Here is a 10,700-nt window from a genome sequence, read left to right as displayed (position 1 = left end):
AAAAATTTTTGAGCTAATGAAATCTTTTTTTCCTTTTTTATTCCACTTACTATCTTGTTTCTGAATGTATACTCTATGCTGCTGTTCCTTTTACAATTATACACAAACTCTAAAACTTGTTTCTCTGTGAAAGAATGCAAAATACCTCCCCTTACAATAATTTATTTTATTTTGCTTAACAGTTCACAATTTCAATGGAAAACATTTGTCTTGTACCTCTGAATTTAGATACGATGAGGTAAATAATCCATAATTAACATATTATAAAAGTGGATTTCAGATTGGACAACTGGAGGGATGGCAATGCCTGATGGAGATCAGGAACCAGGTAGCTACTATGTGGGTGTGGACGTTGAGACAAGTAGTGTCCATGAGGGGCTGGTGGACCAGAGGGGCACCCTCTTGGCTTGCATAGACCAGCCAATTAATCAGTGGGAGCCTCAGTTCAACAACCACGAGCAGTCCTCCAAGGACAATCTGGGATAAGTGTTGTAGAGAATGTTGCACAAGGGGTCAATTTAAAAAAAAAGTTTTAAGACTTGGGTTTAATGCCATATGTTCTCTGGTTGTTTTGAATAAGCAGTTTCATCCTTTACCAATGAACCATGTAAGGGATTCCCTTCACAATGTCATTATGTTTCCACGACCACCAGTCAGTCAGTCAGGTCCACAGGATCACGGAAACCAAACACAGCATCCTGCAGTACACTGGGGGCCTGGTGTCCTTGGAAATGCAGGCCCTGAAGATTCTGTGGCTAAAAAAGAACTTGGGAGAGACTTGCTGGGATAAGGCAGCACATGTCTTTGATCTCCCAGACCTCTTATCATGAAAGGCAACAGGTGTCACAATAAGATCTCTTTGCTCCCTGGTGTGCAAATGGACATACTTGGCAGAGAAAGGCCGGGACAACAGTTTCTGGAAGATGACTGATTTGGGAAGACTTGATTGCGGACAATTACAGCAAAATAGGAAACCAAGTGCTGCCTCTTGGAGCTTCTCTTGGAAATGGGCTCACTTACACCAGAGGCAGCAAAGGACCTTGGCCTGCCCGCTGAAATTGCAGCTTCACTTACTGATGCCCATGCAGAAGGACTAGGTACTCTCTTACCCCACGTCCACCACCAACACTATGTTCAAATGAAATGTTCTCTAGAACTGAAGACAATCCTTTTCTGGTTTTACAGCAAAGATCAAGAACTGGTGATTCAAGATATAGTAAAGAAAAGCCTTTTTACAGTTAGGCATTTGGATAGAATTACAGAACTTTTCATCAAATATACAGTTCATTTATAACTTTATTAATTTCTCCATACAAAATAACAGAAAAATGATCTAAATAAATATCTGGATGGTTTGTTGGTTTATGCCATAGTTTGAGAAAGATACATTAACTTCCAGGTAGGATGTATGATGATGGTGTACTTACCTGTACTAATTTTTTCTACAGGTACTCCAAAACCCTCACAAGTCTAACTTTTATTTTCATGATATGTTGGCTTACATGCTACGTCCAATTACTTGGGTATGTTCTTGATTTCATCTTCTAAGCATCTCTCCAGCCTAGCATTCATATATTTATTTATTCATTCATCAAAGACCTATTAAACACTTAGTTTGTCCCAGGTAATGTGTTAGGGGACAGTGAGCTTAATAAAAAACAACAACAACAACAAGAAAAACCTAGGTCTCATCCCCAAGTGGAAGGCAGACAATGAGACAAGGTTTACAGTAAAGTGTAATGACTCCATCCTCTTCTTCATCCTTATGTATGTTTTTGGTTGGGTACAGTGTTAGATTCTCAATATTTCCCACTTCAGCGATAGCTGTGTCTTTTTCCTAGCCTCTCTTGCTAACAGGGTTTCTGTTTAAATTATGGTTCAAACTTCATGAGATCAACTTAGTACATCATGACCACTGGATTTTCAGAATAGAATGAACTGACCAGAGTAGAAATTATCAAATATGTCTCACACAGTAAGGGTAAGCATTATTTCTGTGGAACCTATGTTTCCATTTTTATTTTATGCATCTCTGTGTGTATACCGGGCCATAATGAAAATAAAATTTTTACTGTGGGTCATGGTGCAGAAAACTTCAAAACATATTTTATTTCATACTTCATATTACAGCCAAGAGTTATCTGTCAGATGCTTACATCAGACGCTACTCTCAGAAGTCTGTCTGTGCATTTTCACCGCCATGTCTTTGCACATGTGTTCCTCTGCATAGAATGACTGGTTCTCAGTTTTGCCCACTAGCTGACTTCTACTCTAACTTGAAGAGCCCTCTTAGATGCTTTCTCCTCTGTATAGCCTTTCACGGAACATTCATATTTATTTTGAAATTCTCTAAGTTATACTTGTTTTTAGCACTTTTACCTACCCCTACTGAAGAAATGATTGTTCTGTAATTGCTTTTTATTTTTTCTCTGCTCATCTTTTCCACTAGACTACAGCTCCTTGAAGTCAGGGACATTATATTATTCATCTTGCATAACCTGTGCTGAGTCCTGTGTATGGTTGTTATAGGTGCCTGATAAATGTATTAAATGAATGAAGTCACATTAAAGCAAGGACAAAAAAGTAGGGGGGGAGGGTATAGCTCAAGTGGTAGAGTGCATGCTTAGCATGCACAAGGTCCTGGGTTCAATTCCCAGCACCTCTTCTAAAAAATAAATAAATAAACCTAATTACCTCCCCTCTAAAATATATATATATATATATAAAAATTTAAAAAAAAAGAAAAAAAGTAGCCACCTCTGCTTTATTCACTAATGCAAGGTATTTAAAAAGTGGGCTCTTATTTTAAATTTAATATATTCTATTTGAAATATATAATGCGGTTTTCATACTCTACTAATACAAAATTATTTGTATCTATAATCCAGTAATTAACTATACTCTACTACTCTTTTTTCTTGCTGCTACAACTAATAACATGGGCATTATTTTTCAGGCAATAATACAAGTGAAATTGAGAGCAGTCTTTTAATACTTTTTCATTTTTATGCTCAGTACTTAGGTAACAATATTATTTTTATTGAATAAATTTTCCTTCAGTAAAGCAATTTGTTTTCCTTTTGAAAATGTTAAGTGATATGTATTAAAGTATCTACACTTTTAGTAATTTTGCAAGAATGGGGATCATATAAATTCTAGAAGTAGGTTCACTGGGCTTTGAAAACTACAATTTGTGCTTTTCCATTAATGCTAAAATGACTATTTCATATATGAAGTATGGATGTGTAAATTAATTTTCTTTTCCATAAAACTGCTTTGAGGCCAATAGAAGATAAACAGATTTACTAAGTAATTTTAATAGGAGTCACATTGTTATAAAAAAAAATTGTCACGGTCATTAGGTAGATTTGAAAAATTTGATCCATGAATTTTCTTACTGTTGATGTAAAGTGTGTTCACATTTGAAAGGTACATAATAGGCAGTGTATAGTTATTCTAACTAGTAATTAAACAAATAATTGTATAGATAAATATATAAATTGTAATAGAATTGGCTAATTGTATTAGAAATGAAAAAAAAAATTAGTCATATTTAAACTAATTTAGCCATGTTTGAATTTAGGGAAATGTTGAAAGCATAGTTATATCTTACTTAGCTTTCTGGATACTATAAGAGTAAAAGAGACAATGTCTGTGAAAAGGTGTCAATCTATTTGAGAGCAAAAAAAAAAATAAATAAAATTGTACTTGGTTTAGGTGTACTCCAGAAGCAGAAATTGGAGTGAGCAATTGGATGCAAGACTGTGACCTTGCTCTCAGGAAAACATGTACAGGAATGAGAGAAGCAGAATAGGGATGGCAGAGGAGCTCTGTGAGAATGCGTCTTCAGATGAGGTCTAGCTGATCATGGTGAGATCATTTGTAAATGTAATTTGTGCTGCCGTGTCTGCTCACACTTGAGACAGGCCAATGGCGCATATATACCTCCATCCAAGTCGGTTATTGCCTGTGGAGTTGTGCGACCAGTGTGGGGGGTTGCAGCATAAATACCAGGACTACAGGGGTAGGCAGCTTCCATCACCAAAGGGTATCCTCCAGAAGGTTTTGCAGTGAGACGTAAGTCTCTGTATCTGCACCAGCAGCAGCAAGGGGTGGGGACACTGCATTAGTTTCCTTTTGGTGTTGTAGCAGGTTACTAAAAATACAATGTCTTAAAGAAGACTAATATATTATCTTACAATTCTGGGGGTCAGAATGGGTTTTACTGAGATGAACCAAGGTGTTCTGCTACTTTTTGAAACTTCACTTTATGCCACTTTGCTTTTATGAAGAGCTAACTCTTTTTGCCAAATGAAAAAAAAATCCAAATTTGATTTTTGCTTTTATGGAAAAAAGGAAAAAAGTGAAAATAGCAGCCAGCATTTGTTTTGCTGGGAGCTGTCATAGAGGTGCCAACCTCCTTCCCCAGGAAGTATACTCAGCATCTCAGCATCAAGCCGCCACAGCTTTGAACTGTGTCTGTGAGCATCTGTGCTTCTCCTTGATTTATTTTGTGGATGCATCAGCAAGATGTGTCCTAGGGTAATTCGTTCTTCACTTTATGCCCTGTGGTTTACAAAAGGTTTCATAGGAATGCTCTATTTTCAGATAGTGGGGGAGATCCCACACTGCATTTCTTCTGGAGAGTAGGGAACTATCCATTTTCTTGCCCTTTCCAGTTTCTGGAGGCTGCCTGCATTTCTTGGCTCATGACCAGTTCCTCCATCTTCACAAGCAAAGTGTAGCATATTCCAAACTTTCACTGAATCTGATTCTCAGCAAACACTTATGTTTATTCATTTAATGGAAATAAAGGTAAAACATAATCTGAGTTTAAAAGATTTATTCTCAGAAATGATTTGATGATGTAACACACTCACAGGTTCTGAGAATTAGGACAGACATTTTGGGGGCCAGATTTCAGTCCACCACAGGCACCAAGAGACTCAGCTATAACAACATCCATAACAAGTCATAGTAGTCACACAGAGATGTACTCTTCAGAAGCTAAAAATTTTCAAAAATTAAGAAGTAGAGCAATCTGTATAAAAGTAAAAAAAGGGTTAAGTCTCATACGTGACTGTTTCTTTCTCAACACTATGTCCCTGCCGTGAAATTAAGCAGCCTGCATTGTCTGGAACTGGGAGTATCAGTCCATGCTTCTTCTATTTAGTAAAGAGCAAATATTGGTATGCTTGTTTTGTTTCTGAGCATATGAGTTAGCAGATAATAAAAATATAATGAGCTATGTTTGTTTTATTTCTAGTTCTGTCACTAGAGTACTAAACTGAGAAAAAGCAGGGAGAAAAGGCAACCTTTTAAATTATTTATGGTTTGGAAGAATATATGTGGATATAAATTCTTTCTGTATTACATTTAATGTAGGTTAAATATATCAATCCTCAGAAAATAAAGCCTTGGCGACATTTGTTGGAAACAGAAGGAGTAGTGAGACATCTATGTTTAAGTTCCAGTTGTAACTGACTTTAAACAACAGCAGTGCCAACGATAATAATTTAAGGAATCGGAATCTTATCCTGAAAAGTCCAGAGTAGAGTTTATCTCAGACATGGCTGAGTGTAGGTACTAAGATGGTGTTACCAGGTTTCAGCCTTGCTGTCTCTTTTCCTCATTTAAGAGATGGATTATATTCCTTTTCTTTCTTTTAGCAGTGGCAAATTAAATGTAACCATTACTGGTTTCTTTTACCTTCCAATCACTCCAAGCACATATATAAAAATGACCCAACTGTGCAAACATAAAGTCCTGGAAAATACCCATTGTGATTGTCTGAATAATGTCCTGTTCTAATCCCTGGAACTTGTGAAAGTTAACCTTATATGACACAATTAATGATTTTGAGATAAAAGTTTATCCTGGATTATCTGGGTGGGTCCTAAATGAATTCTTAAATATCATTATAAGAGGGAGACAGAGGGAAATATGAGACAGAAAAGGGGGTGATGAGACCGCAGAGACAGGGGTTGGAGTGAGGCAGCCACACACGCCACGGAATGCTGGCAGCTCTCAGAAGATGAAAGAAGCATAGGATGGAATCTCCTCAGGGTCTTAGGAGAGACTTTTTGTGTTTGTCAATTAGTCGTTGTGACTGAAAAATAGTTTTGATTGACCTGGCCTGGTTTATGTGTGAACAGCTTGAGCAGAAGTATCAGATGGACTGAAGTCTCATGGATTGAAAGTCAGAGAGGGACGTTTTTCCAAAGTACACAGAGCGCTGGTTTCAGAAACTGGGTGAGTGGGAGCTAGGCATTCATAACAGCAGATGTGTATGACATCTGGCTCTTGATGAATGTGGCTAGTATATTCCCATGGGCTTCAAGGTTGTGTTGGTGTGAAGGTAAGATCTTTCTTAGGAAACATAATACTGCAAAGTGGGTGGACAAAGGTAAAGATTTGTCTTATCTCTCCCTCTTCTTCTTCTCTTTCTCTTTGAAATCAGAATTCAGTTTAAAACCAAATTATATATACATATATACTAGTGGTGGTAGTTAATACGAATGATTTGTTTTGTTATCTAAATTTTTTACAGGCTTAAAAAAGGAATTTCACATAGGGTAAAAAATCACTTATCAAATATGATACTAAATGTTTATTTAAAATGTAAGTCAAAAGTATGCAATCTGAATTTAGTAACACATTTTTTTATGCCACCATTAAGTAAATATTATACACATACTGAAAGAATATAACTTGAATCCAGAGCCACCACAATTTGATCTATCAAGTGTCCCACATATTTCAATCCAGTCCTTAATATGTGTTTCCCCTTTGGAACTATTTTTATGTTTAAATGTTACACTTGTTGATACACTAAATTGTCCTCAGAAATGCTACTTTCTCAACCTTGTGCTTACATTCCCTTTCAGTCTTCACTGCTTCCTCATTGTTGAGGTATCAGCTGTCACTTTTTGCATCTTCACTGACTCTAGCAGCCATATGAAATATATCATTTGAAATTTATATACCATATATCCATTTTCATAGGCCCTTGAAAATGCTTGTTTATAATCTGATGTATAATCCTTGGAATCCAGATAATGAGTTAAATATATAAAACATAAAAATTATAAACATCCTTAATGAAAGGAAGCACTGAGGGGAATTCTCTTTAAAAATTGCATCAGTTTAAATCTATACCTGTTAGGTATCTATTTTGTGCCTCCCAAAGATTTGTTTCACTCCTTTGTAATTTCTTTGTTGTTTCATACTTTGTGTGTGTGTATGAGGTTTAACTTGGCATTGGACAAATTTTTTATACATGCACATTACAATGACTAGCATAAAGAGGGTTCAATATTAGTACTTAATAAATTGTTGAATGTGTAAATGAAGGAATTATTCTATTACAAATTTCTATAGTAACCCAATGTTGCCTGTAAATAGGAATATATCAATATCCACGTTTGACATAGGATCCAAGACACATGGAAGGTGAATGGGTTTTAAAGGTCATATAACAAGTAACTGGCATACACTTTGAAGTACTTTGCCTTACACAAAGAAACTACGGGTAGCCTTAATGAATACAAGCAGAAAAAAATACTTGTTCAGGAATCAATATATGGAAGGTAATAGAAAATTTAGAACATTTTATAAGAAACTTAAATTTAAGAATACCTGTCAGAAGCAGTGCATCTTGCATAATTCATTATGTACTCTTACAATGTGAAACTGTTTATAAGGTTCTAAAATGAAAGGTAATAGGTGTAGCCTAATGCATAGGCATCCCTCTTTTCCTATTTAATAATGTTTCCTGCTTACAATTTATTTTCATAGTATTTTGTAAAATATTATAATATTTTACTCTATATTCAATGTATAGGAAGAAAAAAAATCCTTCCCTGAAATGTGTATATGTCAGCTTATAAATCACTCTTTTAGGAAAAGAGAATATAAATTCTGAGAAAGCCCAACACACATAAACATAGCTTTGAATAGAGATGTACAATAATAATAAATAATCTACATTTTACCTACAAATTATTTTTATTCGAAATTATGTTTGATGTTATTGTGATATTTGTGGATCAACCTGCTTATCAAAAACTGAAATGAAATAATAGTATTCAAATTGGTCAGAATTCTTCCCTCTTCATCATAATAGAATATATTATTCTTTTCTCTCCCTAGGATTTATATCACATATTATAGAAAAGAAAATCTACGTTAGAGTATGATGTCATTTAAAAAAATCACCTCTTTTGAGTAGTTTGTGACATAGGTCCTTTTCTTTCAAATGCACATTAACACTTTGTGGCAGAAGTTGGAGCTTGTGTATCATTATATTGTTTAGCATTTTTTTATCATGAGTTCTGAAAATAATACTTTCTATAGAAAAGCAATACAACTTTGAGAGATAAATATAAGTTAGCATTGTAAATCAGTATATTAACACTCACTGGTATTTTGTAAGACTGTTAATGGTAATTAAGTTTTATTCTCTAGTCTCAAATATGACACACTATTCAAATAAAAGTACACATTAATATTCATGACGCATCAAGCATTCTAGAGAATAATGCGATTTGTTTGAGTCTATATTCGTATTTTCAGTCAAATCATTGTTGAAGATTTGCCTATAATGTTTTTGTCTTTCATAAAAATAGATAAGAAAATATTTAAATGTTAGTTTCAAGAAAATTTAAAAAAATTTCTTCTTCCCAATGATTTATGATGTTCCCTTTACCTCAGACTATTTGGTTAAATTTTTGCCATGGCAATTAAAAACTTACATTTTTATTTTTTAAATTTAATTGAATTTTTAATTCCAATTCCATACTTCAAATAGTGTATTTATAGTATTTTCAATTTACTGTAATTTAAACCACAATTTTAAAAATATTTAAGGGATACATAATAAATAAATAATCTTACATTAAAGAATATTAAAAGATTAACACGATTTATTATAGAAACATATGAAAAAGCAATTCAGTTGTAATGAATCCCACTTGAGCAGCCAGTGGACAATGTCTTGTCTGTACCAATAGGAAAAGGTTCTCTGTAAAATATAAAAAATTATAAGGTACATCCCAAGGACTCAAGATGAAATTGAGAAAGATTATTATTTAAAGCATAGAGAGAGAATCTCTCATCCAAAAAGGTGATCCTAGAGACTTGTGGTGAGCTAACAACTGTGGCCCAGGCTCAAAGATACAGGCATGACTGGGCTTACTATCTGCTTTAATTTGTTTCTATAACTAGAAAAAAAGACAATAAAATGCAATTTTGTTGTTAGCACATAGGTATTTTAATGATACAATTTGCAGGAATCCTTAGTTTAGAAATATCATTTTGTTAAATAAGACAAATATTATTTTGTCAAAGCCAAAATTTCCCTTCCAGGACTGTGAGTCAGAGATACCAAGCTCCGTATCTGCAACAAACCTAATTTTCAGGATTTTTACAAAGAGTAAATGAGATCATTTCTATGACCTGAATATTACCTATTTTTCAAGTAGATAATATTTAATACATTTTACCGATGATTCTTATTATTAAAAGTAGACAAAATAGAAATTTACTTAAATCTTGTCTCTTCTAATCTAGTAGAAAAAGAAAATATATTTCCTATGGAAGAGACTTGTAATTGCTTATTCTATTCTATTTTTCTTCCCTATTAACAAAACTACATTTTGTGGTGTAGCGTCATGCTCAGTTAAATAGTGACAAGTCCATTCTGGATTAAAATAATTTGTAAAATATACAAAGAGAAGTTTTTGGATAGGGATTAAGGTAAAGTTCCTTAAAGAGAGTCAACTTTGTCTTTTGTTCTTTACCTGTCCTTTTCCTGCCTGTTATAATAGAAGGTGATGGCAGGGACTGCAGAATTAATTTTGACACTGAGAAAAAAGACATTAGGATTTCTGAGATCCCAATCCTAACATTTTCAAGCATCTAAATCACTAATCACCACCTACCTACCCCACACTTATTATTAAATAAGAAAACTAAACCATTTTTGTCTTTATTCCAATATCTCTGTTGCTTGCAATTTCATACGATGCCTCATTAATTAATTTGCCACTTGGGAGGCAAAAAACTTAACATATTTATTATCCATGGTTACCAAAAACATTTTTTAGTAAAGCTTCTCCTTTCCCCTCCTTCAAACATGATATTCCTTTTACCAGACACGATGATTTCAGAAACGGTATGAAATCAGCCTCACTATTTCAGGAAAAGTAGGTAAGGTCTCTACTTTTCGTAAAATTAGTATCAAAATAATATTGTGAGGTTAACTCTTGGAGAAAAAAATACATAATGAACTATCATTCACCCTGATGGTTTAAGATTCATAACAGGTCTAGGAGCAGGGATCTAAGCCTCTGCTATAAATAAATAACAAAAACTACAATTACTTTTCAAAGGAAAGGAAAGATACGCTGGGATCTTGCACTGGGATCTCATACCCTGCAATGAGAACACAGAATTAATGGATGTATCTTGCTTCAATTTTCACTGCTGGTAAGAATAATAGCCAATGAAACATTCCCTTCCCATTAGAGTTAGTAACCTCCAGAGAGACTATGAAAGGCAGAGAGCATTCCACAAAGTTGCTATTTGCTAAGGGTCATTGGTGAGTATATCGAGTTTCTTCTCTGTGATTTCAGAGGGAGAATTTACAAAAAATTATGGCTGTTTATTTGCTGTTGAAAGGCTGAGCTAGAGGTTTCATT

The 10,700-nt window shown here is 34.3% G+C and overlaps 1 pseudogene; it reads left to right on the top strand.

The window, feature by feature from the left end:
- Positions 1–303: 303 nt before the first annotated feature.
- Positions 304–1,294, top strand: LOC105077975 (FGGY carbohydrate kinase domain-containing protein pseudogene; annotated as a pseudogene).
- The last annotated feature ends 9,406 nt before the right edge of the window (positions 1,295–10,700 follow it).

This window comes from Camelus bactrianus, chromosome 1 (genome assembly GCF_048773025.1).
Source record: "Camelus bactrianus isolate YW-2024 breed Bactrian camel chromosome 1, ASM4877302v1, whole genome shotgun sequence".
NCBI classification, from domain to species: Eukaryota; Metazoa; Chordata; class Mammalia; order Artiodactyla; family Camelidae; genus Camelus; species Camelus bactrianus.
This window is presented reverse-complemented; position numbering and strand designations above follow the sequence as displayed.